Source organism: Euprymna scolopes, chromosome 14, assembly GCF_053919585.1.
Source record: "Euprymna scolopes isolate OS-2025 chromosome 14, ASM5391958v1, whole genome shotgun sequence".
Lineage (NCBI taxonomy): Eukaryota > Metazoa > Mollusca > Cephalopoda > Sepiida > Sepiolidae > Euprymna > Euprymna scolopes.
Window position 1 is genome coordinate 45,332,189 of NC_136495.1, and position 20,627 is coordinate 45,352,815.

The 20,627-nt window shown below is 39.3% G+C and overlaps 1 protein-coding gene across 1 annotated transcript in view; it reads left to right on the plus strand.

Moving 5' to 3' along the window:
* Positions 1–20,627, plus strand: part of LOC145293357 (uncharacterized) — a 585,333-nt gene that overhangs the window by 14,001 nt on the left and 550,705 nt on the right. The gene's annotated exons all lie outside the window — the stretch shown is intronic.

Genomic DNA, 20,627 nt, shown 5'->3' on the forward strand with positions numbered 1-20,627 from the left:
TGGTACATAACTTCTGTCTTCTTTGTACTGATGGTGAGACCAAAGTTGTCACAACTGGTGGAAAATCCGTCCATTTGACGTTGCATCTCTATCTCATTTGGGGCATTAAGGGCACAGTCATCGGCAAAGAGAAGGTCTCTGATGATGGTTTCCCTCACTTTCGTGACTGCCTGCATTCGCCTGATGTTAAACAATTTCCCGTCACATCTGTACTTGATGACAATGCCAGAGTGACTGTCTTTGAAAGCGTCCTGGAGCATGGTAGAGAAAACCATGCTGAAGAGCGTCGGGGCTAAGACACAGCCCTGCTTGACCCCGTTGGTCACAGGGAAGGGTTCTGAGGGGTCGCCGTTATCCAGGACACGAGCGGTCATGCCCTCATGGAACTGCCTGACAATGGCGATGAACCTGTCTGGACAACCAAATTTTTTCATGATCCGCCAGAGGCCATTTCGGCAAACAGTGTCGAAGGCCTTGGTCAGGTCGACGAACGTGGTGAAGAGGCCCCGGTGCTGCTCGACACACTTCTGCAGTTGGCGTGCAACAAAGATCATATCAGTCGTCGCGCGGCCCGCTCGAAAGCCACACTGGCTCTCGGGAAGAAGACCATCTTCAAGGTGCACCAGCAGGCGGTTGAGAAGGACGCGGGCCAGGATTTTCCCGGCGATGGAAAGAAGGGATATCCCGCGGTGGTTGTCACATGACTGACGATTTCCCTTGCGTTTGTAAATGTGAACGATAGTAGCATCACGAAAATCTTGCGGTAATTCTTCACTCTCCCACATGGATTGGAAGAGTTCTGTTAGTCTTAAAAGCAGTGTAGGTCCACCAGCTTTATATACTTCTGCTGGAATTGAGTCGGGGCCGGGGGCCTTCCCAGAGGAAAGTTGCTTGATGGCTTTGCTTACTTCCTCTGACGAGGGTGGGATGTCGAGCTCCTCGTTGATAGGCTCCTGGCGTAGTCGATCGATGGCTTCATCGTTGATGGAAGATGGTCGGTTTAGCACACTGTTAAAGTGCTCCGCCCATCTATCAAGGATTTGCTTTTTGTCATTCAAGACAGTTGTTCCATCGGAGCTAAGCAGGGGGGAGGAGCTAGAGGACTGGGGACCGTAGACAGCCCTCAGCGCATCGTAAAACTTCCTCATATCCTGCCTATTGGCATGCTCCTGGATCTCATCTGCTTTGGCGCTGAGCCAGGCATCCTGCATGGAGCGGAGTCTGGCCTGCACCTTGCTGCGGATGTTGATGAATGCAGCTTTCTTTGCAAAACACTTGGGGTCACTCTGATGTGCACGGAGAAGTTGGCGTTTCTCCTCCAGGAGGGGCTGAATCTCAGAGTCATTTTCATCAAACCAGTCCTGGTGCTTCTTTTGCTTGGGTCCAATGATTTCGAGAGCGATGGAGTAGGTGGAGTCTCTGAGGTGTGCCCACTGATCTTCGATAGTGTCCGAGATGGTGAGGGGGACAGATAGCTTGTCTTTGATTGCTTCCTGAAGCTCATGGATGACATCTGGACTTTTAAGTTTTTCCAGGTCAAGGTGCTTTGTGACTTTCTGGCCCTGAGGCCGCCTCTTGGGTTGGATGTAGAGGCACATTTTGGATATGATCAGGCGGTGGTCTGTCCAACAGTCGGCACCACACACAGCCTTGGTCAATCTTACGTCTCTCCTGTCCCTTGCCCTGATGATGACGTAGTCAATCAGATGCCAGTGGTGGGAGCGTGGGTGCATCCACGACGTCTTGTTACGGGTGGGTAGGCGGAACATGGTGTTGGTGATGGAAAGGTCGTGTGCAGCGCAAAGGCTGAGCAGCCGTAGGCCATTGCTATCGCACTTGCCCACTCCATGGTGGCCAAGGACCCGGTCCCAAGTGGAATGGTCCATGACAACGCGGGCATTGAAGTCGCCGAGGACGATGAGCTTCTCTCTCTGCGGAGCAGCGGAGATGAGGCTTTCCAGATCTTCATAGAACTGGTCCTTGGTATCTTTGGGGTTAGTCATGGTTGGTGCGTAGGCGCTGATCAGTTTGGCGGTTCTTGCCTTGTTAAGCGGGAGTTGCATCTTCATCAGCCGGTCATTGATGCCGTCCGGGATGCTAACCAGCTTCCTCACGTGCTCAGTCTTGATGGCGAAGCCCACGCCAGCCTCTCTGCGCTCCTCGCCGCTGCGTCCACTCTAAAAAAAGGTGTAGCCGCCACCTGACTCTGTCAGTTGACCCTTGTCTGAGAGGCGAGTCTCACTGAGGGCTGCGATGTCTACCTTATAACGGGCAAGCTCCCTTGCTACGAGAGCAGTTCTTCTCTCGGGTCGGTCAGCTCTGGTGTTGTCGAGCAAAGTACGGACATTCCATGATGCTAAGGTAAGCACCAACCCTTTCTTTCTCATGTCTCGACCGCTGTGAGGGAAACCCCGCCAGCCGCGGTATGCTGGCCAGGGATGATGGTGAAGCAGCTATGTTTAGGGCTCCTTTTATCGCCCCGTCCTCATGCCATGGAGGCGAGCAGAGTGATCCTGAAAAGGACTACTCGGTCGGCCAGCCAGTTGCCTGCACCCCCTCGCTGCTTCGGTCGAGTGGAGTACGACCAGTTTCTGGGCCGCCTGTGTGCAGGTTTGCAGCTACAACTCCCAGTGATTTCCACACCTGCTGCTTTGCCGCTCGCCCATCGCCACAGGGCTTGGAGTTGACGCAATGTTTGACACCTTGACTTGCGCTGGATTTGGATTATAGTGAGGGGGACTTGCGCTGCATCGGCCTCACTCTCTCGTCCTGGCCCGCCCAATTCCAACGGCAAGACATAGTCGAGACGGCTGGGGACGAACAAGGGTGCAGGAGCTGCCGGAGGGAGGCAAGTATGCCATCCAACCGCCTAAGGGGCTCCACTCCTTCGTTTCTGTCGGGGTTGCTCCCCTAGCCTTATCCATTTCCATGGCTCTCACAAGGCAGTGAGGCCATTTGACCCATGGCTGGGATAGGGATTGGTAATGTGTCAGGGCATGTCCACACGTCGGTGGGCCGTAGCACAGTCCCTCTGGGACTCCCTACTGTTCCGAGATCCTCTACTGATTCAGCCTGGAGTCGCATGACAACCAGTTACCGTGTGTGACCACGAGGAGGCACAGCAGAGGTCTTGATGATGGAGAGGCTGTGTACTGACAGGAGAAGACTTACGCACTCGGCTTCTCGTTTCGCGCAAGGCTAGCCAGTGGTGGTTGCTGAGAGCGAGATGGTGCGTAAGCCAAGACGCTACCTTATAGCTAACACACTTGCGCATCACATCACCTTGTGTGCATTCCTCGATTATCATTCAATACCAGACAACGTCGTGTCACCCTGCTAGTATATATATATATATATATATATATATATATATATATATAGTTTTACTTTATACTTACATGCGCATGTGTTTCATGATTACACAATCTTCCGTGTAGATGATAATTACTGCCGGTCGAAGGATTCGAACCCGTTTACAAAATCAGCTATGAGTTTACAGCCTAGTATTCAACTCCTAGATCTGCTAAGAAAAACAAATGCTTTTCTTTTCTGAATTAATCAATAACACTTAAACACTGCACTAAAATACCAACATCAAAATAAAAAAGATATTAAAGCCATCTACATTAAAACTAGACACCGTACAATCACTAACGTTAATTATGAAAATATTCGCACGACAGACCGTCTTGGCTTCTGATATAACAGTCACTGAACTTTCATAATAGCATAAAACTTGCTTGTGTCCATTGGGTTTGTCTGTTCGCTAATTTAATGACGAAATTCCTCTTTTCCCGAAGAGAACGAAAGCAACATGGAACCAAAAGATTAGAAAACCTTGACAGTTTCCAAGGTCAAGCGCGTACAGCGATCGCTTTGTTTTTGTTTGAGAACGCATTTGCAGCTGAAATAGCGTAGCGCGAAAAACGGAGAAAGCAATAAAAATGTTCCCTTTGAAAATGAATATCAATTATTCTCGCAATAATTAGTTCCGTTACATTTTCAACAATCAAAAAGAAGAGTTCTTTATAAACACGTGCGGGGTGTTTATAAGTGCTCTCGATTTTTCCACTCTTATTATAGTCGCTTCTTCTGGTCCGTCACCGTTTTGTATAGTAATTGATATAGAAATAAGATTCCCCCATCCCACTCAAAAGGACACAAGTCAACGTTCGCTGAGTTTTCTCCAGGGTTTCATTTGGAGAGAATTGACCAGAGAGAGAGAGAGAGAGAGAGAGAGAGAGAGAGAGAGAGAGAGAGAGAGACACACACACACACACACACACACACAGACAGAGAGAGACAGAGACTAATATTTCCTTAGCTAATTATTTACATTTTATTTTTCTAACTTAACTGGAATGAGTGACGCACTCGGACAGAAACATCTCTAGAGTATTTCTACATCATTGGTGATTCCTCATTTGCAAAACTTGCAAGGTGAGACTTTGTTTGTCTCAGCTGGAAAACGTTACGTCATTCGTCATCGTTCAACTCTGTTTTGTCTACCGTTTAACCTGTTCCCCTCCTCCTGCCTACTCTTTACGTCATTTATATCTCATTCAACCCTGGAAATATTTCTCATTTACAAATTTGTGATCTCATCCACCCTGTGTGAGTCTTGTCAAAATCCCTATGTGTTAGGCCACATTACAAACCATTGCGAAATAATAGTATGAATGTACAAACTTACTACATATCCATATGAATCTTTACTTATTATCAGACTCACACACATGCACACACACACGCGCGCACACACACACACGCACACACACACATACACACATATATAGAGAGATTTGGAGGACTGATTTCTTCTGTGAAAAGAAACCATTCATTGTCACCTGACGAGGACTTCTGATTTTAACCAATCATTTGTAAGGCTTCCTATTTTCTTACTAAAGACTAAAACGTTGAAGAGCTACGAAGATAGAAGTGATACCATTTATGTGAGTGACCGTTTATGTTCCAGAATTTGTTTTTCTACATAATCGTCTACTATTTTCAATGTATTTTTGCCAGCTTTTTTTATGCTTTAGCCGTAAAAGTCCAAAGCCCGCTTTGTCACTCACGTATCTGTCGCCACTCCGAATCGACAAACACATCCCTTATCTGTACTGACATAAACTGTATCAGTTTTGTAAACGTTCAACAAGCACCAGTGAATGTTTATCGGTTCTATTTTTTCCACATGAAGAATTTCATTGCCACATCTCTGCTTCTCACGCACGTCTATCATAGGAGTGGCTTTCGTAGAGTTTCAACCCGTCAGTATCTGTAACAGAGAGATGTAACTTTCAGGTAATAAATGCAAAAGTTCAGTCATTGTAACAATTCAATTCGCAATCCTCTTACGAGATTAAACTAATTAACCGATAAATTCAAAAACATAATTTCGTTACAGTTTATTTAAAAATACAATATAGCCCTATTCAAACAGTTTTGAAATTTTTTTTAATTACAATCGATAAAAAATATCAAGAAGAATGATTACTATTTTAATGAAACTCTTACATGCGCAAATAAATACAAATGTAAAAAATAAAATTAGTTTAGTACATCCCGAGCAGCGCTGGGTCAAGACAGTTAGCTTATAAACGATATGTGACCCGTTAGATAAACGCTGATGTATAGTACATTAGTGTTAGGTCAGCGTTGATGTATAGTAGATTAGTGTTGGGTCAACATTGATGTATAGTACATTAGTGTTTGGTCAACGTTAATTATAGATTGATTGATTGATTGATTGATTGATTTTATGGCATATCAACCTATGTGGTCATTTAATGCCGGAGTCCTTTTTTTTTTTAACTTTTTTTTATTGGGAGGGGGGGGAATGACTTTTTCAGCCTTTCCTCCCTTTTTTTATAAAATTGAACTAAGAAATTAAATGTTGTATTTATACATGGATGTGTATATTTGGATGACTTTAAATTTCCTTAAATTTTCTTATATAAATTTACTTTCCTTAGGTATGCTAGAATATTTGCTGAGTTGACCTTTTCAAAAAGGTCTTCCATATTGCTTTCTGTATAATATAATTTTCTAGTTGGGGCAAGGTCATCACACCCAACTAGGATATGTTTTACTGTGAGTGTCTCCTGGCATGGGATGCACTCTGGCGCCGATTCTCCATTTAGTATATAAGAATGAGTAAAGTTGGTGTGCCCTATGCGCAGCCGAGTCAGTATCACATCTTCTCGGCGTGATCTCTTGATGTCCGGACATCGTTCCTTAAGTTCAGGTTTGATTGAGTATAATTTGTTGCCCTCTTGCTGACTCCACCGCAGTTGCCATTTTTCCTGTATGTATGCTTTTATCTGGGGTCTAAGATCAGTATGTGGAATCTTAAAATTGTCAGTTGGAAGGTGAGAAGATCTTTTTGCAGCTGTATCTGCCCTGTCATTGCCTTTGATCCCCACATGGCTGGGGATCCAGACAAGAATAATGTTTTTAGTAGTTGAAAGGATATTGATTTTTTCTATTAATTTTGTTGTTAGTGGATTTTCTTGTTTTTGATTTTGTATAGATAATAGGACTGATAGAGAATCTGTGAGAATGATGAAGTTTTTGGTGGTTTCCTCTGAAATTATGTTGAGTGCTAGATCGATAGCTATAGTCTCTGCAGTGAATATAGATGCTTCATTCTGAAGATTTCTCTTCATTGTGGTTTTATGGTACGTTGCTGCACATCCAGTGTGATTGTTGCTTTTAGACCCGTCTGTGTAGATAAAGGTGTAGTCTGAATATTGTAATTTTAAATGTTGAAGTTCGTCGTGGTATTCAATAGGGTTTGTGGTAGATTTGGACTTTTTGTTTAGGTTGAGTTTTATTTCAACTTGTTTCATGGTCCATGGGGGTGTTTTAGGCAGTATGAAGTTGTGAATGCTGGAGATTGGAATTTTCGATTCTTCAATGCTTTCCTTCATTCGGAGCCCGAACGTTTTGATAGTTTTTCTTCTCATGTTAAAGAGTTCTTCATATTTAGGATAGAAGGTACATTGGTATGCAGGGTTGTTTGGGCAAGACGTCAGTTTCAGTAAATATTGAAGGGCTAACTTTTCTCGCCTTAGATCTAGTGGGGGTTCGTGTGCTTCCGTGTATAGACTGTTCACGGGGGAAGTTCTGTATGCTCCTAGGGCCAATCTTAGGCCAGTATGGTGAATAGGGTCTAGGCTTTTTATATATGATGTTCGGGTTGATCCATATATGAAACAACCGTAGTCTAGCTTTGAGCGGACTAGTGCTCTGTAAAGTTTAAGGAGTGTTTCCCTGTCTGCACCCCAATCGGTATGTGCTACCACTCTCAAAAGATTTACAGCTTTGTTACATTTTTTTTTTCAGATAGTTTATGTGTAGGATGAATGTTAACTTTTTGTCAAATAAAATCCCTAAGAATTTGTACTGGTCAGTAACTGGTATGGGCATTCCTTCCATGGTTAGGACAGGATCATTATGCATGTTCTTTAGTTTGCAGAAATGCATGCATTTCGTTTTTCTTTTGGAGAATCTAAATCCATTCTCTTCCGTCCATCTCATTACTTTGTTTAAGCACAATTGAAGCTTCCTTTCTATTATAGATATATATCTAGATCTACAGCATATTAGGAAGTCATCCACATATAGGGAGCAATCTACCCCAGGGTTAAGGTTTTTTACAATGTTGTTAATTCGGATACTGAACAGGGTCACTGACAGTATACTCCCTTGAGGTACTCCATTCTCTTGTTCTTTCAAGTCCGAGAGAGCTGTGCCAACCTTTATTCTGAACCGTCTATTTTTAAAAAAATTTTCAATAAAAATTGGCATTCTGCCTTTTAGTCCAAGCGCCTTCAGATCCCTTGTAACACCGTACTTCCACACAGTATCGTAGGCTTTTTCCATGTCAAAAAACACTGCTGTTAAATGTTCTTTCCTTACAAAGGCTTCTCTGATGAAGGTTTCAAGTCTGACTATGTGGTCTATTGAACTTCGGTTTTTCCTGAATCCTGTTTGAAATTCTGTAATAAGATTCTCTGTTTCCAGGAACTAGATTAGTCTTTTGTTTATAATCCTTTCCATGGTCTTACAAATGCAGCTTGTTAGAGCTATTGGCCTGAAATTCAATGGATCTGAGACGTTACTTGATTGGGATTGGATGTTTGAGTTTTCAGATTTGGGGATTGGTATTATTGTGGCCTCTTTCCAGGTCTCGGGTACGTTTCTACTGGACCATATAATATTGAAAATTTCAAGTAGGTATTTCATTGAGGCTTCTGGAAGTTTTTTGAGGATTTCATATGGAATTTCATCGGGCCCTGTAGCTGTGTCATGGGATTTGGTTAGCGATTCTTTTAATTCAGGCAAGGTAAGAGGTTGGTTGTATTTTTCAGTATTTTGTGATTTAAATAGAATTTTCTTTTTCTCTTCCTTTTCTCTAATCTTTTTGAATTTCTCTGTTTGTCTGTCACATGATGAAATTTTTGATAAATTATCTGCCAGGTTATTGGAAATGTCTTTTTGATCGGTGTATATTTTGTTGCCTTTAGAGATGTGGGATATTGGTGTACTACTACACTTTCCTTCTATTTTCCTCATCATGTTCCAAACTGTTTTCGCCTTGGTATTCACATTAATTTTGGATATATAATTTCTCCAGGTTGTTATTTTGGATTCCTTTATGATTCGTCTGGCTTTTGCTCTGTTGTTTTTGAAGAAATCCAGATTTTCGCTTGTTGGATACTTTTCGAATTTTCTCAAGGCAGCTCGTCGAGCTCTGATGGCTTTTCTGCATTCTTTTGTGAACCAAGGTTTGTTGTGATTGTTGGTTTTGGTTGTTTTCGGTATGGTATTATTTGCTATGTTTGTGAGTGTTTTAATGAAGTAGTTCAAATGGTCATCTTCATCATTCTTTTCGATAATTAATTGGTTTTTGCACTGTTCCTGGAAGTCTTCCCAATCCGCTTTATGTAGGTTCCATTTGGGTGTTTTTTGTTCAGTGCTAGTACTTAGACTTTCCAGGATGATTGGGAAATGATCACTCCCACAGGTGTCATTGTGTACTTTCCAGTCATAGTCCATATATATGGAAGGATCACATAAGGTAAGGTCAATGGCGGTGAAAGTATCTGTTGCTGGGTACATATAGGTGTAGTTTTGATTATTAAGGAGGCATAGATTATTTTTATTTATTATGTTTTCTATTTCTTTTCCTTTTTTATTTGTTTCTTTATTTCCCCATATTACATTGTGACTGTTGAGATCTCCTAGTAGAAAAAAGGGTTTAGGGAGTTGTTTTATTAATTGAGTTATCTCAGTTTCGTTGATTGTATCTTTTGGAGGGATGTATATTGAGCAAAGTGTTATAGTTCTATGTAGAGTCACTGAAACTGCAATTTCTTGCAAGTTTGTGTTTATATTTATTTGTCTTTGAGGGACTTCATTCTTCACAAGTATTGATGTGCCTCCAGAAGCTCTGTCCGTATCTTTATTTATGTAGTTGTAAGATGTGTAGTGTTTTATGTTGATGGTATTATTTTCTTTCAGAAAGGTCTCCTGTAGACAGACAAGTGCTGGGCTCATATTTGTTATTAATAATGTGAGTTCATTTTGGTTTGCTTTTATCCCTCTGATATTCCATTGTAATATTTTGTTCATCATTTGGAATTGTGTTCAACTTCCATCGTCTCCAATCCCTCAAATCTATTTTCTGTCGGAGTCCCTGTTCGAGATATAGATCGGGATCTTTCTTTTCCTGTTTTTGTTTGTTTTTTTTTTGTCTGGGGGGATTTTTGATTCTTTTCTGGCTTGTGATGTGTTTGATGGTTGTTCGGTTGTTTTTGTAGAAATGGTTTGTGGTTTTGTTTCTTTCTGTGGTTCAGTAGTGTCTTTACTTAATATTATCATTGGATTGGTTGCAGACATTGCACTATTCATTTTCCTCATTTTTTCTAATAGTTCTTTCATTTCCTTTATTAGTTTGCTTAGGACATCAATTTTCTTGTCAGTTGTATCCGTTACATGTATATGACCATTTTGATTGTTGATTGGATTAGTTTTTTTTGTTGCATCTGCATATGTTTTAGTTTCGATGATTTTCCTGGCCTCTGGGTAGGATATATTCTTTATATGTTTTAGTTTGGTCACTTCTTTTTCTCTTTTCCATATTTCGCAATATCTAGAGCCAGCGCCATGGTTTCCCAGGCAGTTGGCACACTTGAAATCTTTTCTGCAGTCAATGTGTGGACCACTTTCTCCACATCTTCCACACACTGGTAATCGTGTGCACCGATCTTGATGGTGTCCAAACTTCTGGCACTTGAAGCATTGGAGGGGGTTTGGAATATAAATTTCTACATTTATTTTCATATATCCGACTTTCACTTCTTTGGGTATGGTGAGGGAATCGAAAGTTAGTATATATGTATTGGTATTGATTTTCTCACCGTTTTTTTTAATTTGAACTCTGCGAACATCTAACACATTCTGTTTCTGTAAGTTTGTCCGGATTTCCTCCAAGGGACAAAGTGCAAGTTCGTGGCTTTTCACTACTCCTTTGCAGGTATTTAGGGTTGGATGTCTGTAGCATTTGACTTTGATGTTTTCAAATAATTTTAGTTTCAATATTTCTTTAGTTTGTTCTTCGTTATGGGTTTCTATTAGTAGGCTGCCGTTAAATTGTTTTTTAATAGACTTTGGTTTTAGAGTTTTAAGATTTTTTTCAATTTTAAAAGGTGATAGTTTGCTCAAAGGAGTTTCCTCCATTGATTCTATTACTACGAATGTTGAGTTCCTTGGTTTTATCGTCTCTTCGTCAGAGCTACTGATGTCAGAGACATCAGAGTGGGTTCTCTTTGGGTGGTTGGGTGGTTTTTGGGAGGAATAAGCCATATATTTTGTTTTCTTTTTTCGTCATCTTTGTTCCCCACCCACCTCGGAGTCCTATTTGGGAAGAGCCTGGGGGGAAACCCATTCGCCCAGCCTCTACAGGGATACAATGATGATATAACCGACTTTGGTGGTATCATAATGATTATCTGTTCTCTCTTGATATTGCTATGGGATCTGTAGCAATCCTGAGGGGTTTACAGCCTCGTCATCGATATTCACACATAATCGATTGACCCTCAGCCACCGCTTTCCATCATATATTAGGGAGTAGGGTTATTTGTGGGAGAGGGGGGATGTGTTGTATTAGTAGTGGGTTTTTGGAATGGGCAATATATGGTGGGGCTTGGCGTGACTGGCCGATTGGTCGGATCGGGCCTCTCCGACCGCCCGTCTAATCGAAGTAAGGGCCAAAGTAATGTGTTGCGGTGCCTAAACTTCTATGTATCCTGGTTTAGGTTCGCTCAATCACCAGGATCACGTCCTAAGACTTTACGGGTAGCAACCCACGGCTAACTGGTTGCCCCATTGAGGGATTTTTACCCTCTGCAGGGGGGCAGTCGGTTTGTTCTCATGCCCTACCGACAGGGCAAAAAAAAAAAAATAAATAAATAGATAATTTAATAGAATATATTTGTTTTCTTTTTTCTTTTTTTGTTGTTTCTTTTCCTTTTTAAAATCTATTTCTATTTAACCCATAGTTGGGACCCTAACAGGTACTACCACTCCGGGTCAGGGTGGACCTGGGAGCAATGGCAATTAAGAGGTGGCTCCACACCCCCCAAGCCCGTAAGCTGGACCTCACCATCGGATGTAGTTTAAGGTCATATCCAGGACCGGGAGTAAGGTAGGAAAAAATAAAATAAAAAGGGGGGGGAATAGGCTGTTGTTTTTGTTTTTGGTTTTGCAGAACATAATTAAGTTTTACAAAAAAGATCAGAAAACAAAAAAACGTCAATGTAGGTGCATTTCGTCTCAGGAAGCCACAGGGCAGCCTGATCTGGTAGCACCAGGTTAATTAGAGTATGTTGGTGTTGGGTTAACATTGATGTATAGTACATTAGTGTTGGGTTAACTTTGATATATAGTACATTAGTGTTTGGTCAACGTTGATTATATTACATTAGTGTTGGATCAACGTTGATGTATAATACATTAGTGTTTAGTCAACGTTGATGTATAGTACATTAGTGTTTGGTCAACGTTGATGTATATTACATTAGTGTTTAGTCAACGTTGATGTATAGTACATTAGTGTTGGATCAACGTTGATGTATAATACATTAGTGTTTGGTCAACATTGATGTATAGTACATTAGTGTTGAGTCAACGTTGATATATAGCACATTAGTGTTTGGTCAACGTTGATTATATTACATTAGTGTTGGATCAACGTTGATGTATAATTCATTAGTGTTTGGTCAACGTTGATGTATAGTACATTAGTGTTGGGTCAACGTTGATGTATAGTACATTAGTGTTGGGTCAACATTAATGTATAATACATTAGTGTTTTGTCAACGTTTATGTATAGTACATTAGTGTTGGGTCAACGTTGATGTATATTACATTAGTGTTTGGTCAACGTCGATATATAGTACATTAGTGTTTGGTAAACGTTGATTATATTACATTAGTGTTGGATCAACGTTGATGTATAATACATTAGTGTTTGGTCAACGTTGATTATATTACATTAGTGTTTGGTCAACGTTTATGTATATTACATTAGTGTTTGGTCAACGTTGATGTATATTATATTAGTATTTGGTCAACGTTGATGTATATTACATTAGTGTTTGGTCAACGTCGATATATAGTACATTAGTGTTTGGTAAACGTTGATTATATTACATTAGTGTTGGATCAACGTTGATGTATAATGCATTAGTGTTTGGTCAACGTTGATTATATTACATTAGTGTTTGGTCAACGTTTATGTATATTCTATTAGTGTTTGGTCAACGTTGATGTATATTATATTAGTGTTTAGTCAACGTTGATGTATATTACATTAGTGTTGGGTCAACGTACATTATTGTACATATTTCTGTCGTTAATCGACTGTGGACGTAAGTAGATGGGCATTTAAAAGTGCACCCAGAATTTGTTTTAATATTGCATTAACACTTATCAAGATCAAGAGCCATTCAAGGATCAGGGTTAATAAGACAATCAGCCGAAAGATTATGAACACCATGGGAGTTTGATCAATTTGGGAATGAGTAGGGACTTTGTAGCAATTTGAGGAAATTAATTTGATTTTACGAATAAGCTTCAAAGATCGGAGGTACGACAAAAATAAAGTGTTTTACATTTTTAAACGCTGCTTCAAACGAATAGTGCTCTATTGTCGTAATCCATTCAAAACACTTGTTTCTATAGTGATTCACGAGATGCTAAAATCTGGAAAAAGGTTACAACAAAAGCTGAAAGACAACCACCTTACGTTAAATTCGTGTTCCGAAAAACGAAAAAATATTTTTCTAAATTTCATTTAAATTCTGTTCATCTATATTGATATAAAGTTAGGTATGTATATATACTTATATATTTGCATTCACATTATTTAAACTAATTAACCGATCATGATGCATTTTTGAATACAATTTCTAAGTATAATATTAGATATAGTTTTAGCTTAATTTATTTTGTATTTTTATGTAAAGACGATGGAAGTATTCATGAAAAATTAGACATCTTCGATTAGATATTAATAAATATTCATAAAATTTCAGTCTCTAGGGGGTATTTTAAAGGGTTTTAAAGGCATAATAGGGGCACAGCACTAATTATCCCTAACTTTTTATCAAACACATACCATACTAGTTAGTTTTAATCATAAGAAAGTTCTATAAAAATTTTGGCCAGATAGGCCCAGTAGTTTCTGAGAAAAAGTGGGGCAGACCGACAGACAAAGTATATATATATATATATATATATATATATATATATATATATATATATATATATATATATATGTGTGTGTGTGTGTGTGTGTGTGTGTGTGTGTGTGAGGTGCCTTCAATAAGTTTCCAGACCTTTTTTGTACAAGCATTTAAAGTTGTCATAGACTCTTGAAAATTCAGTATGTTATTGCTATACATCTTATGAGATCACTAACCAATTTTTATGATTTCACGTTCAAATGAACAGCTACAACAAGAATTGGAATACACCCTACTAAAGCCTGATTGTCACGGCTAGTGAATTTCCAAAAATGCAACCTGGACGTGAAGACACTTTAGTAGAAAGATATGCAATACAATTTAGTTTTAAACTTGGCAAAAATGCCACAAAAACGCATGGAATGCTTCAAACTGCTTTTGGACTATTTTTCATGAATCGAGCATCATTTTTTGAGTGGCATATGACATTCAAGGAAGGCAGAGAGTACGTGAGGGATGATGAGAGGTTTGGGAGGAGTAAGGAAGTCAGAAGACATGAGTTGATTGGCCAAATAAAGAATTTCATAGATAAGGACCGTCGTATGTCTATAGAGATAAAAAGTGCAGTTTGATGTCAGTGTGGGAACTGTACACACAATTATTCGCGAGGAACAGAAGATGCGGAAGATTTGCGCGAAGTTTGTCCCAATGGTTCTTAGAGAAGATCAGAAAGGAAGACGTTGTCATGACAGCAAGGAAATAGTTGAGCGGATCAATTCAGATCGTGAAGTTCTTGATGCAAAGAGATATAGTTCTCAGTCGAAGCGTGCTGGCTATCCCAGACTCAAGAAGGCCAGACAGCAAATCCACTCAGAAACTTACGATGATCTCGTTTTATGACAGCACAAGCATTATCTACATGCACTGAATTTCCACTGGACAGACAACAAGGAATATTATGTTGAGGTTTTAAAGGAGTTCAGAATTCCGTCGGAAGAGGCCAGTACTCCTCAAATCGGGTCAGTGGCATTTCCACCAGAACAATGCAGCAGTCAACAACTCCATTCTTGTCGCAGACTATTTGACCAAGATGGACATCAAGACAGTTCCTCATCCTCCTTATCGTCCAGACCTTGCTCCCTGTGACTTTTAGTTATTCTCTAAGCTCAAGTAAAACCTTAGAGGCTGTCGTCATGAGACAATTGAGGAGATGAAAGAGGCTGTGATGAGGGCCATTGACACGCTCACACAAGAGGATTTCCATGGAACCTTCCAGAAGTTGTTGGAACGGTACAACAAGTGCATTGCAACCGGATTAAATCATATCGAAGGAGACTAGAGTTTCATGTGTGTACTGTCAATAAAAGTGCTCATACGAAAGAAAGTCTCGAAACTTATTGAAGGCACCTCGTATATACAGAAAGGGAGAGAGAGAGAGAGAGAGAGAGAGAGAGAGAGAGAGAGAGAGGGAAGGGAGAGAAAACAGGAGCGGAATAGATAGAGATGTATATATCGATAGACATAGATACAGATAGGGAAAAGAAATGAAACGAAACGAAATATTTTTTTTAAGTCACGCGCCATATTAACGCTTGTTTGTTAAAGCGCTAAGTGATCGATAATTAATCAACACATTCTAAGAACGCCTTCTTATTTGTATATGCAATAATTCGATCAACCCAATCGGACCATTTTCTTTGTGCAGTCGTTTTATTGCGACGCTAACTTCCACAGCGTCTAAATATTGAAATCGACGTATTCGAATAATTCTCTTATTAACGCGAATCAGATTCTGAATGCATTAAGCCTGGAGCATTTATGTTCTTTTGTTTCTTAGTTGCAAAAGGAAGCGGTTGACTGTCGCCAGTATTAATAGTTTTGAATTGTTACCTTCGTCCAGGAAGCCATGTTTTTAGCCCGCGCTTGTCTTACACGTCTGTTAGCAACTTCCACATAGAAATGTATTATAACAACTTCTGCGGCGGGAATGCGGAGGTGATGAAACGAAAGCTCTGGTTGCTCGAACCAAATCCGAAAGGCATTTTGAAAGGGTGTGTGCGTTAGAGAAGACAGCAGATAGTAAGCAAGAAATCAAGCGATAAACAAGGGTTAACGATGACTGAGGATATAGGATCGTGATAACTTTAGTCTGTGATGCAAGTAGGCGAGTATGACGTCAGATATAATTAATAATAGAGGATTATGGGAGAAGAATCTGTTTTAGTTTTGAACAGTGGTATCATGGGCAGCCATATTAATATGAACAAACGAAACTTTCAATCTAAAATGTTGTACCATTAACACACACACACACACACACACACACACACACACACACACACACACACACACACACACACACACACACACACATATGTGGATGACTATAATGCTCCCTATCTTGGGTTGAGCATATTGGGAAGTGATATAGAAATTACCATTAGCGTATGAAGCGATGCTCTTTGTGTAAACAAATTGAGCTTAGGTATTGGAACAATGTCAAAAAACATTGTTAATTCATCGCCCGCATGGCAGTAGCCATATAGCGACACGGTTAGAAGCTCTGACTGTCGTTTAGGCGGGTTTCGATCCTGGCTTGAGGTAGTTGCTTGTCTAGCTCCACTGATGAGCTGTGAAACAGCAAAACAGTACTGTATGTGGATGAGTATATATATATATATATATATATATATATATATATATATATATATATATATATATATACACTCGTTGCCTCCTCTGCATTTTTCTGTGTTTCACACGCCAGTCGACGTTCACATCACAACTCCGAAAAAAACAAAAAACAAAAAACAAAACAAAACAAAACAGAACCCCCCCCTGAATTATTTGATTAATTTCAATATGATGATCATCGTGTGACTCAGTACAGAATGATGGACAAACGCATCTTAGGGCCACCGTATACCGGGGGTCTACTTTATATTAAATGAAAGTGACATGATTTTAAAGCTAAATTTATCAAGTTCAACTTTAATATTAATGATTTTTTTTTGTTTATTTACACAGTGATCACCACTTATCAAGGCCCGGAAGCCACTCAGGGATAAGGGTTATTGCAAGTACATCACGTTAGTGAGGAGATTTTATGAAGTGTTTAATTAGGGGGGCGGTTCATTAGGAATTTGTTAACATTAGACTTGAAGACATCCAAGTTGTAGTCCGGAGGGAAGCAGGCAGACGGAACAGAGTTCCACAGGCGTGCAGTTCTAAGAAAGAAGCTTTGCTCATGAAATCCGCGTTTTGATTTAGGCACAGATATAGAGTGGGGGAAATTTTTCACAGTGGATTCAGCTAGACGGGTGTTTTTCGTGAAAGATTGGCGAGGGGGGACCAGGGATTGGAGTTCAGACGAGCACCTGCCATGAAAATACCGATAAAACAAGGATAGGCTCGCAACGTCTCTTCTGTGGGAGAGGGGTTGCAGGGTAGAGAAAAGGGCATCCCCCACTAAACCACGAAGTCTATTATTATATATATATATATATATATATATATATATATATATATATATATATATATATATATATATATATTAGCAAAAGTACCCGTCGTTGACTGGGTTCAAAAACAGCCTACAGAAAATGGACTCTGATTTATGAAAGTATGATAGGTTATGAAAAAGAAGGGTTGTAAAGAGATAGCTTCGGATTTGGGGGTATCAAAACCAAAGCAAAATATGATGAAAGTAAAAATAAAATAGATACACCCCATAATTTATTATACCATACCTGTTCACACTGAAACACTTATCACAATATTCTGTGGATCTATATTAAAAAACCTTGTTAAACTTTGTGACATATTTTCATTCTATGGAGGTCAGGTGCGAACGAACACCCCATAATTTTATTATACCATATTTCTTCAAACTGAAACATAATTATCAAAGTATACTTATGCAGATAGATATGAAAAGTCCTTATTAAATTTTGTTCCCATTTTTCAATTCTATGGAGGCCAGGCGCGAACGCAGACCCCACAATTTTATTATACCATCCCTATTTAAGTTTAAACATACTTATCAAAGTATTATTATGTACATCTATATCAAAAACACCTGTAAACGTTTTTTTTAATTTAAAATTTTTTTATTTCCATACTTTGTGAACAATGCACGAATGCAGACCCCATAATTTTAATGAACCACCGTTCGGCCAGATCAAACATACCCATTCCTGTGTCTCGATACATCTTCTATCATTATATGTAATCAGTTTTTAAAATAGTCAACCATATAGGAGCCTATTCGTGACAAGACACCCCCCACAGACGTTCAGCTTTATATATATATATATATATATATATATATATATATATATATATATATATATATATATATATATGTGTGTGTGTGTGTGTATATATATATATATATATATATATATATATATATATCGGCATGCTTTTTATATCCTTCATAATTTTTTAGATATTTAATGTTCAAATTTGTTCACGACTTGTGGAACACCCTGTTTATCCATCGTTTTTCTCAACTTGATTTTTGTCGAACCGTGTATTATTAATTACGCTATAAAACAGTTAATTCGTTGTTATTAGTCATCAGTTGGTGCTTGACCAACGGCTACTCATGTACTTTATTTTCATTTGTTCTTGCGGTTATTTGACCCAAACAGATGCCGGCCATATGGAAAACAAAATAAATAAAAATGTAACATATATGTATGGATATTTGTGTGTTTATGCACCGTTACTTTCTCGGCTGGGCATCTCCAGGGTTAAAATTACGTTTACACATAACTCATAATAAACGCATGAACGTTGAAAATGAACAGGATGCAGTCCAAGAAGAACATCCGGTGTCCTCTCAACAGTTCTTTCCAAGATAATAGAAGCAGCTTTTGATTGGTGTATATAAGGTCTTCACTTGTCCAGGAGTTTTCTTGGCGTTCTTAATTTGCTCTAATACTGATTGGATCAACTTTGTATTGTGGCCAGCTCCACCTTTGTAATAAGGTGTCGAGAAGAAATTTTGTAGAGAATGTGTATTATGTTAAAGTAAGATAGTTCTAAGAGTCTAGTTTTTTTTTTCTTTTCTTTTTTTTGCGGGGAAGTGTCTCTGTCCTCTTATATACAGCGCCCGCTATTTCCAAATTGTCACCCATCTAGTACTGATCAAGATCAACGTCGCTTAACTACAGCGATCTAAAGGGAAACGGTGTATCAACGGAATTGAAAGAGAGATGAAAATGGATATTGAGTTTACTTTAAGCAGTCTCGTATTTCTGACAAAAAAGGGAGACTGCTGTTTTTGATATTGAAGTAATATTTAAAACTCTTTAAAATAAGTAGCTTCATGCCTTTCCTGATAATACAGAGTGCCCCCCCCCAAACGGGCCCCAACTCTAATTAGGCCTCTTTTCTTAGTGTTTTGTCCAAATGAAATGAAACTTTGGTCATAACTAGTTTATTATATTCAAAACATCACATGAAAACACTAGGGTCTTTAGCCTTTTTTTCTCCGTTGACTGTAAAATGATCAAAAACAATTGAATGTCCTCTGTTTTTTTTTTTTTGGGTCACCCTGTATTTCCGTTAAATAAAAATTACCATATTGATGTCTGTCCAGGTTGTTGATCGCTGTGGTAGGTGGAAGTTGACCATCAATTTCTAAATATTAAATAATCCAAATTCATTTTGTATATTTGCTTAGAATATCCCTTATCATATATTATCATGACTACCTTCAAACAATTCTGGAAATGTGTCCATATTTACTGACATCCCCCGACGAAGTTCTCAAATCTACTTTAAGGTCATGTATGGAGTACTGTTATCATATTTGGTCCAGTGAATGACTACTCCATTTGAGGGTTCTTGATAAGGTGCAGGAACGTATCTGTAAATTGATTGGCTTCATCCTTTCCTTTTTCCGCAACCTTTCTCACACAGACGTGATGTTGCTTGTCTCAGCTTGACATAATCCCTGCTTTTTTTTGTTCCAGCTCATTCGACCCATTATTTTCGTGTTTACCATCAATTCACTGGTTTGGTTCCTCATCATCTTAATGCATCTTCTTGTTCTAGTAGCTTTTTTTTCTAGGAACTGCAAGCTTGTCACCAAGCTGCTTCATTATCTTGTCTGGAGCGATTTCCATAAAAAAGTTTGACATAAGATCCCTCAATTAGATTAGAAAAACATAAGCATTGTCTCTGTCTATGATAACTTCTCCTCGTCTGAGAACAGAACAGATACTACACTTTGAATACCACATTTACTCTATGGATTAGTCTGCTAAAAATATCCAAAATTGTTTAAAATGAATTATATTTAAAAAACATACTACACTTTGATCCTAGGTAAAATGCCATATTATGTTGCCCCTTCGTATCACCGTGCTTCCCACGGCGGCAAGATGCAACATGAAGCCAGTTCATTGTGGACAAATCCATCTTTATAAAGAACGAATTCTGTAAGAACACAAAATAGTCACGAACAGTAAAGTAATGGCACTGGAAGGATGATCGCACAGAACAGAAAGTACTTTATGCCCCTCCCCCCAAAAAGGTTAAGAGCAATCTATTAGCCAAGGACTTCTTCAACCAAGTATGAAATAAGCTCTGAATAGACACATCGACATTTCCTGGTAGTGACTCGTCAGGTGATCCTGAAGGAGGGAAATAATGTCTGGGAACTGTGCTCCATTCCGAAATAAAAGGGTATGTTGAGAGCAAAATACTTCTTAGGTTATCCGAATGCACCAAGGATTTCTCCGGTCAAGAACGAAATAAGCTGTGAACAGACCCATCGGCATTCTACGGTAATAGCGCCTCAAGCAACCGGTAATACATCAATTCGGAGGAGATGGTAATGTCTGGCAAAATGACCTC